Consider the following 16,626-nt stretch of genomic DNA (forward strand, 5'->3'; position numbering starts at 1 on the left):
CAAATACCAGTAATCTGCATGTATTTAAATTGGAATGAATATAAATAACTCTTTCATGGAAAGCAAATGGTTCCAAGTGTTTGCGTTAATTTTGACAGTAGGACTAAAGGTTTCTGATAGAGCATGCATTGCTTTGACCTGAGACTTCTGCTGACTGACGTGTTGGACAATTCTCCAAAAGAGTAGGACAGTTAGATGTTAGAATATTATCCAACAATCTAAATTGAAAAATTTAGTGTGACAGATGCGGTTGCTTCTGGTTTGATCTCAACATTGGTAAGGACGTTATAACAGCATAACCTGCATGTACACTTTTTGCTGGGGACGCGACATTTATAAGACCAAACAGACTGGGTGAACGGTGGTCAGGGCAACATTTCTCCCCAATATGAACCGAATTAATTGATAGGCTATCAATCAATAATCATTGCAAAATAAATCTGTTTTGACTTAAACTAACTTTCAGGTGTATTGGTTCAGGTAATACACGGTTCGATTTCCTTCGTTTTCAAAAACTACTAAAGAAACATTTTGAAAGCTTCCAGAATAAATGTCTGGATTTTATTAGGAAATTTAAATTGCAATATTTGAACACAAATTATATTAACATACACAACAAATATAAACTTTTTAATGAGCAGTTAACTATCTACACAGTGGCTGAGTGGTTAGCACGTCAGCCTCACAGTTCTGAGATCAAGGGTTAAATCCCGGGCTTTGGCCTTCCTGTGTGGAGTTTGCATGTTCTCCCCGTGCCTGCGTGGGTTTTCTCCGGGAACTCCGGTTTCCTCCCACATCCGAAAAACATGCATGGTAGGCTGATTGAACACTCTAAATTAAGTGTGCGTGTGATTGGTTGTATCTCTCCTTGTGCCCTGTGATTGGCTGGCAACCAGTTCAGGGTGTACCCTGCCTACTGCCCGTAGTTAGCTGGGATAGGCTCCAGCACCTCCGTGACCCTCGTGAGGAAAAGCGGCATGGAAAATGAATGCACGAATGAATGAATGAACTATCTACAAGGGGGATAATCTTTAGTTCATTGATATTTCTCTCAACACAGTTCCTCCTCAAGTTTGCGAAGGTCACATAGATCAATGTTTTACTAACTCTGACGCAGGTCTGACTTTCAGTAACAAAATTTGTGGTGTGTTCCTCACATCCACAACACTTGACGTCTTTTTACATTATTTACAGTAGCTGCTGCTGGTGGAAAAAAAATTCTAATATCCCTCGTCTTCGAAGGGGGAAGTATGTTGAATTTCTGTCGGGCTGTGAATGTGTGTGTGTGGGGGGGGGGGGCAGGGGGTCAAGTCATCAGCCAATCAAATTTGCGTTTGAGAGGGAAAAAATGGACTGGCACATTCAGCAAGTGAAAACGGGTCGATGTATAGTAAGTTTGAAAATAATGAAAATAATTCACTTAATAATGGTAGGGTCAATTCTATCCTTACAACATATGGGAAGACAATCTAAATGACCTATATTCTGAAGCCATTATATAATGCAAATAAGGTTGCTTAAAAGTTAACGGGGACAATTTCAGCATCCTGAAAAGTTAGTAGTGTTATGTCCCTTCCGTCCCAATGCAAACCTACGCCCTTGCTTCTGTCTACAAACACACATGGGCTTAGGCCTCAAATAGAAGATAAACTGGTATACAGTAAGTACAGCGGTACCTCGACATATGATCCTTTCGACAAATGACATGCTCTAAATACGATGATTTACAAGAGCGATGCAATTTCATTTTTTTCCCCGCAAGGCAGCACGGCGGATTTTCTTGTGAGAGAAATCAACATGAGTCGCAAGAAAGCTACTGCAGGTTGTGGAAAAAAAGGAAAAAGGTGACGCTTACCATTGAAATTAAGATAACACGATGGAATATGTCTATGATCTTGACGGTCCACCTCCTACCTCCTTTCGGCAGTCTTTATTGGTTAAGGTGACAATTGTTATTATTGTAAAATCGGCAAGGAAGTCACCAGATTCGTCAGGTTTTAAATAATTTATTTCAGAACTTGTGCAACACAACACGGCTACTGTACGCCGTAGCCGATGCCAAGAAAAATAGAACATGAAAAGTGAAAGCAAAAAGTCTTCTGCACCTCTCTCACTCTCTCGTCAGTCACAGTGCGTTCAGGAACAGCATGCAAAACCAGATCGCCACATTAGAACCTGATTTGTTAATTATTATCATATATTCCAATTTGTATTTATAATTTATTTGTCTTGCTATGTGTAATTGCTATTTGTAAATGTACCTGCAGCACTTATGAAGGATTTAGCGTAGGTCTTTGGTTTGTGGAATGAATTAATCGACATATAATGTATTCTGGGAATATCCCCCTCGACATGCGACCATTTCAAATAAGTTCATTTTTATGTAGAGGTCAGTGTTGTTGATCTTACTTTAAAAATTAATTACAGTTACAAATTACCTCTCCCAAAAAGTAATTGAGCTAGTAACTGAGCTACCTGAATATAAGAGTAATTAGTTACTTGGCCAAGTAACTGGTGTTACTTTTCTTTCTTTCTTTTTTTCCATTCAATAAATAAAAAAAACAACAACATAGGTCACACTATGTGAAGTTCAAAGTGTTTTTGGGACAATTGGCCCTAGCTCAATTCTTTATCCTAAACTTAATTAGACACAGGGGTATTGCAGGTATTGCGATAACTAGATAGTAACCTTTGCTATGTTTGTAAGTCATTTAATGTTGTGAATCAACTGTAACGTTAGTAAAATTGCTCACGTTATTGTATTAGTGCCCTTCCGTCTACTTTCGACATGTGAATGTTTTAAAACTGTTTCATCATTTAAAGATAGATTCAAGTCAAAATTTTGCCGATTTAGGAGTATTTTAGATAAAAAGTTACTTAGGTTAGCTAGGAAGGTTCTTTACAACAGAGCCTCCCTGTGAAGTCTACTGCTTTAAGATGGCGGCAGTTTACAACGCCGATGAATCTATTATTTCGCATCTAGTTCTCTATACAATGTGCCAATGCCGCCGAGTCTGTCATTTCGCATCTAGTTCTATACACATGTGATATCTACCGTAGCATCATGTGAGTGTAGTTTTTAGGCTATCGGCTACAGTCATGTATTATTGGAGCCACCTAGCATCACGTTTGCAATGACGTCACAACTCCCTTCCCTCTTCTCCACTCCTGCTCTGCTATCTCCGTAAGTGCGTGTCTCTCACTTTTCTCGCGTCATTCAACCTCCATAGCAATGCATAGTAACACACGCCTTTACATCCTCAGTAACGGCAAAGGCGTTGCAGAGATGAGAAAAGTAATTAATTAGATTACTCACTACTGAAAAAAATAACGCCGTTAGTAACGCCTTTATACTTTAACGCCGTTATTAACAATACTGGTACCACTGTGTGCTTAAATCTAGCCAATGAAGACCATTTAATGTATTAAAATATGGCAAATGACCACTTGTATTCATTTTAAATTTGTTTTTCCTTGCATTCTAAAGGTTTGCCTGTTGGTTGGTATCACAAGCAAGATACTACTTCAATTCCACTTTGAGGGACTGGATAATGACATTAGAATTTGGCAGTCTAAAGGAAAAAACACTTTTTTCATGTGCATACAAGTGGAAAAAAATGTTCATCAAATTGAAAAATCCAGTATTTCCCAAAGTGGCCATCATAGGTGAAGGCAGATACTGTATATGCCAGTACAGGTAGTCCCTGGGTTACAAACGAGTTCCGTTCCTACGCTGGCGATGTAACACCAATTTCCGTGTGAATCTGAATGAACCCATTAAGTACCCCTGAATACCCCCCAAATCTCAAAATAACCATCCAAAAACATGTATTATTACATGTATTATATTATTTTAATTATTAGGAAAAAAAAAAAAAAATGAAGACGAAATGGAGGACGAGACTCCGTTGTCGTGAAGTCAAAATCACATATTTCGGGTACGTCATAACTCGGGGACTACCAGTACTTTTTTTAGCCAATTAAATGCGAGTACCCCAAATTGACTGCCTTTCCTCGTGACGACAGTCATACTATTTGTCCCATGTGGATATTCAGAATTAACAGTCAGTATGCCAGTTTTCGTCTTTCGACTATACAGACAGGACAAGTATAAGGTCTTAGTGAAAAAAATTGCCACATGATTTAGGGCAGGTGTCACCATCTCCGGTCCTTGAGTGCACCTATTCAGTCTGTTTTCCATGTCTCCCTCCTCCAACACACCTGATTTAAATAATCAGGATCGTTATTAGGCTTCTGGAGAGCTTGCTAATGAGTTGATAATTGGACTCAGGTTTGTTAGAGGAGGGAGACATGGAAAACAGACTGGATAGGTGCCCTTGAGGACCGTAGTTGGTGACCAGTGATATAGGAAGATCCAAGGGTTAGGGTTTAAGATGGAAAAACAAGAAAGGTATCTACAGATTGAACAGGTACATAAACGATAAAGACTGTGCGCCTTTTTTTTTAGCTCCTTTATACCAGTGTTCAAGTCATTGGCGTGTATGTGCTGCTGATCATAAACAGAAGTCACAGGATTACAAAATGGCTTCACTCATACCGGTTTCTTTTTTCGTATATAAACATTACGTTCTCCATTTGCAGACATCTAAGAGATGTGCAATTTCTATAACATTTAAATACTTTGAGCAACTGTCTTTCACATCAATGTCATTTATACGAGGTACTGATGCTGTGTGATATGGAAAATATTTCACGACATGGGTCATTTCATATCACGATTTTGACTTGCAAGACTGCTGCATATTAAGTTACCATAATATCATCAATAATAAAATATTGATGTTGGAATGAATTGTTGTGTTCTGTGTGGATTATAGGTGTTGCTACTTTCAATTGTCTTGCATTCATTACTCATGTATGGCAAGAGGAACCAATAGCGTACCGCATGAATGCTATTTTTAGACCCTGACATCGCCATCGTAACGCGGAAGTGGGACATTACTGACACGCCCTCGCATACAATCCATGTTATTTCTGTTTGTTTTCTCCGGTAATCTTTCAAAAAAGAACATGCTGATCAAAGACTGCTGATATGGAACTTGTAGAAACAATTCAAGACCAGTGTTTTTCAACCTTTTCTGTGTCACGGCACGTTTTTACATTGGAAAAAATCTCGCGGCACACCACAAACCAAAAATGTTCCAAAATTACTTTCTGTACAGTATATTTAATTATGCAATAATTTCTCGATATCTATACTTACTCAGTGTGAAACTTGAGCCTGTATGGATGAACACAAAGCCGATATCCTTGCAGGAATCTTCATCAACAGGTCTTAGTCTCTCTCTATTTTTTATAGCGGTTAGGCTTGAAAAGCTCTGAATTGTCAGACGGGGACTTTAGAAATGTCTTTAATCGCAAGCATCTCACTGACAATGGCTTTGCAGGCAGGTAGTATTGCCTCTTTTTGGATTCAGCAGCAACTTTAGCAACAAGGTAACTGGCTTTGAGGGCTTTCTCATTTACCTTTGTAGTGTTTCTTAAAAAGTTGCCTTTTTTCTCTCTTTGTTTTCATGGAGGCGAACAAAATAGTCAATTGACCTGGTTTGAATCGAGAGCAAATGCAACTGCTCGTGTCACGTTCAAGAACTGCTCCGATTTTTAGCCACCTTGATGTCCTCAACAATGTTTTGGAATAAAACACAGGGGGAAGATTGACGGTCTCAAAAATGGTTGAAATGGAAAGGACACTTGCGTGTATATTGACACTTGACGACTCTAATCAAATGATGTACAGTAGACGTGCTGGGGTCCACATTTTCGCGGACAGCAAGGTAGCAGATGGCAAAAATCTGAGCAGTACTTAAACACGACAAGAGCAATACACTGCTCATTTGCACACAACCGCAAGCTTCTACCTACTCCTCCTTTCTTACTGCAACTTGTAACGCGTGGTAAGTAGGATGTGTGCATAAAAGTAACAAAAAGGGGAGAAGCTTCCACTTATGCACATTTATTCACAAAAAAATAATAATAAATCCACCTTGACCATACATACCCCTGCTTTCCTACTGCAACTTGTAACGCGTGGTAAGTAGGATGTGTCCATAAAAGTAACAAAAAGGGGAGAAGCTTCCACTTATGCACATTTATTCACAAAAAAATAATAATAAATCCACCTTGACCAATCGTCGCTCGGGAGCTGAGCGATTCGCACACACGCATTCGCAGAACTCCAACATAAAAGTAAGCAGCAACAGAAAAAGAACGTATTCAATGTAAATAAAGCAGCGTCACCTTGTGTTGGATGTCGGGAGGAACACCATTTAAGGAGGTGACTGTTACAAACTCCGCCCGACGACGTTAAAAAAAAAAAATAAAATAAAAAAATAAACTATTTTGGATAACTTCTCGCGGCACACCTGACGATCTCTCACGGCACACTAGTGTGCCGCGGCGCACCGGTTGAAAAACACTGCTCTAGACATTACGACATATGAAGGATGTTTTCTTCATACGTTTCCCGAAACCAAAAACTCGGAAGAGAAAATGTGAAGAATGGATCAACGTCCAAAAGACCAGTTTAGCGCCAGCAAGGTAAAGCCATTCACATTTCATATGCAGTAAAATTTAGCTTTTACTGTAGCTACTGTATTTAAACAAATTCACACCTGTTCTTTATATACACAGGCTAGGTCAATATTTTCTGCACGACCAATTTGTGCTTTACAAGTTGCTATGTAAAAAAAATTTTTTTTTCTCTAACTTGGTATTTTACTCCATCATATACATCAAGCATCAAATACTTTCATACTTAATTGGAATTACTAGAGGCCATCTCTAGTACGTTTTGAAATCGCTGATATGAATTTAAAAATATGCAAAATAGTTACATAAGATTTTAAATTATTAATTTCTTTATGTGTGCTAGACACAGACTTGGATACATAAATGCCTTATGTAACATTTTTTATTATTAAAAAGGACAAGTTCCAGTGGTGTATGGGCTATGGTTCAACTGTGGACTCATAATTACTTAAGAGTTCTGAACTATTTATAGTTGTAGCACCTCACAATATTTTATGGTGGCACCGAATGGGATTAATTTGACCCCCCCCCCCCACCCCCACCCCACAGGTGAAATAAGAGATTTTTTTTAAATTTATTTTATTTAATTATTAAATTTGTACACATTTATAAAATATCTAATTGATGATAAAAACTTCAATTTCACAAGATAATAAGCCATTACAATATGGTCTGAGGACAAGTGTTCAAACCACTGCTGCTTCTTACAAATCATGCCAGAAATACTCCCTTGTGTTGACCTGCTCAGTTCTGTTACCTGCGTCACTGAAGCCTAAGACAAGATGCTGATTGATTGCTTTCAGCAGGGGACCAGTGATGAAAATATCTTCAATCCGGTGAAGGAAAAAACAGAGAAGGTTATAAACATAGAACACACAGACAGACTGGTGCTCAAGTGCTTGTTCATACCTTAAACTTGTGCTCCCTCATTTCAGTTAAAGAAAAAAGTTCTAAAATCTAATATCTGTCAAATGATCTAAATAATGAATGTTATCAAAACTAACACACATTTATATTGCCTATATAGCAATGAATTTGGTAGCCACAACACTATTACAGGTAAATATTTGAATCTTAGCTGTGCTTTTCTGTGATATTTTTTCTCCTGCTTAGCTCACTAATACCAATCTCAAATAGGTTTCATAATACGTTTCTCTCTTGAGCCTTATCAAAGGAAAATAATTCAGGCGGTTGTTTCACATTTTTAAGCAAGTTACGTTTTTCATGTAATACAGTACAAAGGCAGAGCATTCTGCTGGTGAAAAGCGCAAAGTAGTTTAGCGTCTTGCAAGTGGAACAATAAATTATTGAAATTTGAACAAGCCTTAAAAAAGATCTAAAACTAAAGTCTAATACTAAAAAAATGCTCAGCGAGTCAGAGAGCAATTGTTTTGTTGCAGAAAAGACGTGTTAAGTATAGTTTCTGTCAGGGAGTAGTATTGTATTAACAGCATCTGTATAAAAAGCCACTAATGAGCAACAAACAGGAGCTGCTGGCATCTGTGTCTCAAGAATCTATCCATGCAATGTCCTAGAAAGGATTGCAGTCATTGTGGGCATGATTATTGCCTCCTGGCCATGTGACAGTGAAGAGCAAGGCATGAAGCAGTACTCGATAGCACTACCAGCTGCAGGTTCCTTTATTCTGCTAGGGGAGTGTAATGCTCATGTAGGCAATGACGGTAGGACCTGGAAGGGTGTGATTGTGACATAATGCCAGAAGTTTCATTATTTCATTATTATTTAAAATAAATAAATAAATAAATAAATGTTTAATGTCATTTTATCACGTTTGCAAGACCATTTGTCTTAAAAATGCACGTCCTTTTTAAAGATATTGGTCCCATATTATAAACCCATGTTATTCCCAAAATAAAATGAAGCCTTGTTTACACTGACACACTGCTACATAATTCGCAAAATTAAATAAATGAAGAAATAAAATAAAAATCTCTGCACGCATTCAAAAATCACTACGTTCACTTGACCAAAGATCAAATTTGACACCACAAATCTGAGTGACTACAATGTAGTACTCAGCCAGCAACAGGGGTTCCACATTGCTTTGGCCGCTTAAAATGCTTACTTAAAAAACAAGTACCGTAATTTCCCGAATTTAAGGCACCCCCGTGTATAACGCGCACCCCAAATTTACTTGTAAAATCTAGGGAAAATTATTGTACCCGTGTTTACCGCACACCCTAATTTTAGCACCTATAAATAGAAGAAAACAAGAAAACAGAGCTCGTGTACAGATACAGAAATGTCATTCTATTGACTGGTGAAACACAGCACAAGCATAGCACATTGGTAGTTTAAAACATTACCGTAAAATGACAATATGTACGGTAATAATATGATCTGACAACTTCTTCAATTTACCAGAATCCAGGAGAAAACAAAACAGATATGACTTTTCTTTTAAAGGCTGCTGTAAAACTTGCTCGTTTCATCATGATGAATAAATGTTTCTTCCATGGATTGATACGGTAAAATAAAAGTGGTGATTTAGGTCGGAAATCAGAAGAGCGCATCGCTGTTGACTAGAATGTAACAATAGGAACTAATGTTATTTGGATTTGAGTTTCCCGAGGGACAGATATAGTTGACGGACACAGAAAGTCTGTGTTGTGTTACGTTTGTTACGGTCCGAGTTGCGGAGCTGCAATAAACGTTGACTCAAATGAGTTCAAGAAACTAAATTCTGTGCTTTATGAACAGTGAAAAAATCAGAATTTAACACTGACGAAATCATTCAACCAATCAGAGTGAAGTATTACCGTGTAGCGAGTTATAACAGAATTCACCGGCAGAACTTATGTTGGCATGTTGTATAGTTCCCGGGGGGAGGTATTCTGTTGAGGGAACAGCGGGAAAGATAGTTATATTCCGCGGGTTGCATGTGAGACAGACATTGCTACCGTATTTTGTTGCAGCCTAAATGTCAATAAAGCAACTCGGATTAGCTCCGTTGTTTGATACTCCGCCTCCTTCCCTAGCTCGCCACAACCGAAACAAAATGCTGACGTCACGAACCGTAATGGTCGGCAACAGATCGCCGCATACGTTTCTTCAATAAAACGTGGCCGTGTCAATTAAAAAAAAAAAAAAATCGGTCTTTATAGATACAGTGGTACCTCTACATACGAAGTTAATCCGTTCCAGGACCTTGTTTGTAAGTCGAAATGGTCGTATGTCGAGCAGGATTTTCCCATAGGAATACATTATAATTCCATTAATTCGTTCCACAGCCCAAAAACCTGCACTAAATCCTTAAAAAATACTGCTGGTGCTATTACAAATGGCAATTACACGTAGCAAAACAAATAAATTATAAATCAAAATTGGAATAATGTAATAAAAAGAATAATAATAATTTCTGTAATAGTGTAACGAATCGGGTTCTAATAAGGCGGACGTTTTTTTGTGTACCTGAACGCACCGCGGGGCTCACGTGCCAGAAACAGACCGGTGAGCTTGAGTTTCACTTTCACTTTGAATGTTCTCTTGAGAACACCATCATTTGAGGCAGACAGCAGGCGTTTTGTGTTGAATAAGTTGTAAAAGAAATGATGAAAACGTGGCGAAGCTGGCGATTTCTTTGGAGACAATAAGAATTGTCAGCTTAATTTATAAAGACTGGCGAACGATGGTCGGAGGAGGACCGTGGAGATGTATTGTTGAGCCATTTCACGGATGCCCACCCCACGCTCATATTTTTCTGTCATTTGCATCTTCATTTCGAAGGTAAGCATCAACTTTTTCCTTGTTTCACCACCTGTACCAACCTTTTCTGAAACCTGTGTTGATTTGTCACACAAGAAAATCCGCCGTGCATTCGTCTGCGGTGCTGCCATTGTCGTCGTATTTCGAGCATGTCGTCGGATGTAGAAACAAATGGCGAGTCAAATTTTACGTCGGATGTCGAAAAGTTCGTGTGTCGAAGCGATCGTATGTAGAGGTACCACTGTATATATTTATATTTTTGTCTCCATCCCTGTGCCCGTTTATAATGCGCACCATGATTTTACAAGTTGATTTTGGGGAAAAAAAGTGCGCGTTATATTCGGGAAATTACGGTATATGTATCAAAACTTGCCTGGAACTCCAGACTCACCGCTGCTCCAGCACATCTTCTTTTAAAAGAAATGCTTCAAGCGCTGTCAGTTGCTGGGGTTTTAGCGATTCGATTTGTTTTTGGTCATTTAAAACTGAATTTACGCCGGATTGGAACATATTCTCGGCTCTCTCGTTCACCATCTGTGCTGTTGTGGAGACGACTTCCGACACGCAAGGGTGACGTTGCTCGTTAAGAACAACTCACGCTAATAAACGAATCTGATCGCACGGTTACTTTCATTCGGGCTCGAGAGGCCAATGAGGTGCTGGGTATCAGACTGTTCTCCCGGTGTTTGAAAAATACCGTGAGAACAGGCAATATCACAACACCTGTTATAGGTGCCTTTTATTGCGGTAAGCCTTTCGGTCAAAAACTAAATGCACACTACAGCTTGGGTCACAAGTCTTTTCCAAGTTGTGTAGTTTCAGTGATCATTGTGGTTTTTGATAGCTTTAATAGAAATGACAAATCAGTGCTTTTTTCGTCAACGATGACGATAACAAAATATTTGGTAGACTAACAATTTTTTCATTAGGAGGTCGTGACGATGACGAGCTAAAAATGTGTCTTGGGAGTAGGAATGGGAATTGATAGGATCTTTACGATTCCGATTCCATTATCGATATTGCTTAACGATTCGATTCTTTATCGATTCTCTTATCAATTCTAATTTGGGGAAAAAGAAGAACATACATTTTGATTGGAATCTAGTTTGTTTAATCAGAAGTCACAACCTTACAAACTCACAACGAGGTCAAAAGAGGCCCAAAGCCTGTGGCAATATGTAACTGTGGCAAATATACAAGAATGTGTGACATTTTACTGAAAAAATTTTCTAACACAAATAAAAAATCCTCCTTTTTAAAAGGACATATGAGCTGATAGCACTCAAAAATAATAATAAAAATGATAAATACTGTCAAATACAACAACAGTGCGTGGTGCAAATGTGCAAAATTAACAATTCTTTTGCAGAAAAATATGCATGTCTGCTTTTTCAGGTAGGATACGTGATCTTTCTAGACTTATGGTGTCTCCAGCAGTGGAGAACACCCTCTCAGATGGTGGAGAAAGCCTGCACACACAGAAAGTTTCAGCTAGTCCAAACAGCAGGGGCAGAGTATCTATTTTGTTGACCCAAATATTAACAAGTTTATAATTAGGTTGGTGTAATTACATAAGGATGGTTGGATCTCATACAGTATAAGAGGAATTTTAGCACAATCCTCCGTTAACTTGGATTTGTTACCTTCTTAGATATAGTTGGGGTATTCTATGGAAAGGCCTTTTGATCCTGATTAGAATAAAAGTGGTTTGGGACCAATGGGACCATCCTATCTCGAATTAAGGGCTAAAATATGCTGATTGGTTGTAGTCGTCAGGTGCATTTCGGGAAGTAATTTGGATGCGGATGCGGAGGTACAGTATATACTTTTGTGTCAAATCAGGAGTCAGATTGGCACTACGACACACCAAATTCAAATTATTCTGAAAAAAAACACTGATTGGTGGACTACCAACCGAGAGTGTTAAAGTTAATAAAATTGTTTAGGATTATTTTAGATACATATATGTTACATTTTTCTTATAGAGTATTCGAAAAGGAATATGATGGACCCAAAAAAAATCACCATTTCTTTACATAGTGTCATGAATAATGACCTGGCCTGTGAAAATTAATGCAAAATCACTTGGCATTGGTGCTCCAGATTACACTTGGTGAGTAATCATTCTTTTGAACAATTATGTCATTTTACTTGCTGAATACAACGTGTGTAACATGTGTAAATTACGTGACATAATACGTACTGCTTGGAATCTATAAGAGAATCATTAGATAAACTGCCATACGATTCCATGGAAATGAGACGCACGGAACCGATTCTCAATAGGAACTGGATGTCGATTCCCATCCCTACTTGGGCGACTTAAGCCTATCAAGACTAATGCCAGTTTTTGTCTGACGAGGCAATAACGAGATGAAAATTCATCATAGTTTCCGTCATAAATTTACCACGTGACATTTTCTTTATAAGAGTATTTAGCACGCATTGTAGCAGTGTTTGGTCGTGTCACTAATGTGAGGTGCTGCGCCCCTCGCCCAGGGATTAATATGTGACGGATCCTGCCGGAACAAGATCCGGCACCTCTTGATTTTGGCATACCGGTGTTCTGGGAATTATTTGCGCAGATCTGGCACCTCTCATGTATAGAAAATAATATGTGGACCGGCAATTTCCGTGGCTCGTTCGTCGTCGCTCCAACGTCCAATTCTTCCTTCGGGGAGGTGGTGTGGTGTATAAGACCACAGAGACGCATCGGACGGCTGTTGCATGGAGACTTTTATTAACTAAACAAAAACCAGCGGGGGACAGTCAGCCAGTCAACACCGTGCAACTCTCCTTTTCGCTCCCTCTCTCTCCCCCTTACGCTCGCCTACTTCTTCAGAACAGCAACGACCAGCGATGAGGGCTGCAGCAGCAGTAATCATGCTAACGGGCAGGACTGTGTGCAGCAGGAGGCTAGTGCCGCAGCAGCGAGCCAGGTTTACGGACAGCCAGGAGAGCCTGGGCAGGAGGCTGCTACCGTGGCAGCGGCTGGTCAGGTTCAGGGCCAACTGGAGTGGAGGCCAGCTACAGCGCCAGCAGTCAGGCAGGTGGCCCACCAACAGCCAGAGCAACAGGCCAGTATCCTGGCATCAGCTAGCCCGGTAGAGCAGCCGGAGCAAAAGGCGTGAACCGCGACATCAGCTCGCTTACATGGAGATTCAGAAGGAGAGGAGAGTGCACTGAGCAGAAAAAAATGTGGGACATCCAGCGAAAGGTCAGGGATGGGATGCACAACTGTTTGGACAGCAGCCCAGTTCAAGGTGAATGCAATAAAGTAGGGAACACCGTTTTGAATTATTTTCAACTTATTTGCTCACATGCGCCTATACAATAATTACAACTGTGTTATTGGAATTATTATGGAAGTATAGTGAATTGACGGATAAATATGTTTGTAAACCACAGACTCAAGGCACGAATATAACAGCGTAGTGATACATTTGGTGATGTGGCCCTAGCCATGTATTAATAATCTAGCCATGTTATATCGTGATTAATATACGGCAACTGACCAGAGAGCTTCTTCAAACCCACCCGTTATTATAATAAATAATAACGGGAGATTTGTGTTATTTATTGTTATCTCTGATTTTTTTTCATGTTTTACAAGTTAGACCTGTTGAGAAACTAATTGCTGACTATGTACTGTAAGTACCACCTGTGGTTATGTGGGCAACTGCCCGTGCTGTGCAGAGTATAGCCTAAGTAATTGTAAATTGTTGTCATAACATTTATACCATTGATAATATCTGAAATTGAAGCTTGAAAGTCGCACAGCATGGCAAGTGGGCATTTGCGTGTTTTTTAAGCACCAATTTCGTGCCGGGACCTGAGCCCGTCTCGTCATTCCTGCGCTGTCATATGTACTTTGTGTTCCGGTACCTTATGATTTACAAATTAGGCACTGCCCTCGCCCTACACACACGCCATAGTTTTGCCACAATTTTCTCGTAAATTTTTTAAGTCACCTCCTCTCCAGGCTCCAGACTTGCCTTTTGTGAAACACATGTCAGGTGCTGCTTTATAAGTTTCGTTTTTTTATCTTGGCTGGATATGCCATGTTGCTTTAGCCTTTAAAGGTCTGAGCTGAGTGATCAACACACATTAATTGTAACTTGTAGCCATAGCATTGAGCGTGGTGAGAGTTGTCTTAACTCTTGCAAAACTTTTTACATACAGTTTGTGACGTCCAGGTGAGTTTTATTCATTTTAATGTATTGTTTTCCTGCTGAGTGTTTTTTATCATCACAAAGATGGTTATGTCCTTGTACATTCTACAATTATGTGCTCGTCTGAGTCGTCTGTCAGTGTTCATTCGAAATTGTTGGAAACTATTTATTCATTCATGGACTGAAATTTTGAAGTTTTCAGACGAAAACATTTTGAGTAATTACTGACTAAAGCTAGATGAAATTTGAGTTTTCGTCGACTAAAACTAGACTAAGACAAACACAATTTGAAATGGCTAAAATGACTTATGACTAAGACCAATAAGTATTTTCGTCCAAAAGACTAATACGAAAATTAAAAGGGCTGCCAAAAACAACACTGCAACAAATGTGTCCATAGGTGTGTGCATGGATAGGGAAATGATGCTACTTCCGATTGATTGGCCATTACCCATCGCCGGATGATATTGGTGAAGATGTTTGTGACTGGTGATCGGTAATTCATGCCTTTGTCTGCTGATCCCTAACACAAATTACAAATGTTTTCTTGGCAAGCTTGCAAGCCTACATAAGGGAATACTTTTGGAAATGTGAATTACTGATAATTACAGTGCACATGCTAGTTCAGTACACATCAATTGATGTTTCGGAAAACTTTTTTTCCCCCCTTTCAGAAACAACATTTTGAATTGCAAACTACACTGTAAAAATAATCCCGCAATCGCGGGCCACTGATTTAGAGATTCGTTAAATTGCATTTTCAAAAAAGAAATTGTTTTACCAAACTGGTAAAGGGGCAGAAATGAATATACCCCCATGAAAGCTTTTGGATAAAAGATAAAATTCTCCCTAACAAGATTTCAACAACAGGTGAGTCATGACATGTGACAATAGAAGGCGTTGACCAATGAGGAAACCCCTCAACACTTCCTCCTGTCAGCTGTCATTAAATGAGATCGAAATGCAATCATCTCTGTTCGGCATCTAGGGCATCCAAGGAAGTTAACACCTTGACAGGAGTGTCACCTGATGGGTTGGGGTGTACTCAGCTATGATGTGACCTGTATCTGGTCCATTTTCAGCACTCGCCATAAATATAAAGAAAATATTTGTAGCTAATGCATGTGATTGGTATCAGTATCATGATAGGCACTTCTTCATAGAGAATAGTACCTAAATATACTTCATAACCTGGAGTGCAGCATCCTTAGGTAAAATAAGGGCCCGAGCAGCGACCACTGCTATAATGGCAGGAGCCTGCCAATTAGATATATACAGTAGAGGAAAAGAAAAAAAATGCTGAATATATTCATGTAATACAATAGGTTACTTACACAAGAAAGCTGTGTTTTCAATTACTTTGGAAATTTTAGATTTAAAAGGTTTGGTCACTGCAGTACTTTGTGACTTGCAATGAGGTTATGCGCTCTTATATCTTCAGGAAAGTCTAAAGTAGAAGAGAGAGAATCCTCCACCGCTGACGGACGATGCACTGCGTAGGCTGCAAGGGCCTTTTACTCAGGCTTCCAATAATATTGGTTAATTGCAAGATTTCTTGAGCTTCTCTCAACTTGCATCACGAGTAGGCGTCAAAGAGTTTACAGCAGGAGTATACTGCCGCTGACAGAATAGTGTTTGGAAACTCTCTCTCCTAATTGTCATTCCCTGCTCACAAGTGCATTTTTCTTACAGAATCCCTTGAGAGAGGTTTCCCCAGAATCTACGTAAAAGGATTCCTGCCCACGCCATGGTCTTAGGAACATCTCATTTTAATCCTCCCTCGGCTTGTTCATGAGTATGTACCCTCCCTGTCACCGTGGCAATGTGTCCCACTCTGTTCTCTTAGTCCCCAGCCCCCCTTCCCCTCGATCTTATAGTTCCCTCACACTGCAGAACCGTGGGCCCTTACTCTGACAAATGGCATGCTCAGCCCACCAGCTCTGCGTGGGGAGAGAAACGATGTAAGTTAAGAAGGAAAATGGATTTGATTGGATAACTAACTCACTAACCAGTGAAGAGCATTTGATTGGAGTCAAGCAAGTCCTGAGACATACAGCAAAAACTGAAATAATACATTGCTGCTACATACGTTTGCAGAGCTGGCCACAAACCAAACACTGCTCAAAAAGCTGTCAAGTGTGATGGTAGAAAGGGTAAAACATTAACCATTACCCTGAAT

General features: G+C 39.4%; 1 protein-coding gene across 3 annotated transcripts in view; it reads right to left on the reverse strand.

The window, feature by feature from the left end:
• The window catches only part of mettl15 (methyltransferase 15, mitochondrial 12S rRNA N4-cytidine), an 83,315-nt gene that overhangs the window by 19,346 nt on the left and 47,343 nt on the right, over positions 1 to 16,626 (reverse strand). The window lies entirely within an intron of this gene.

The sequence above is a fragment of the Corythoichthys intestinalis genome, chromosome 1 (genome assembly GCF_030265065.1).
Source record: "Corythoichthys intestinalis isolate RoL2023-P3 chromosome 1, ASM3026506v1, whole genome shotgun sequence".
Taxonomy (NCBI): domain Eukaryota; kingdom Metazoa; phylum Chordata; class Actinopteri; order Syngnathiformes; family Syngnathidae; genus Corythoichthys; species Corythoichthys intestinalis.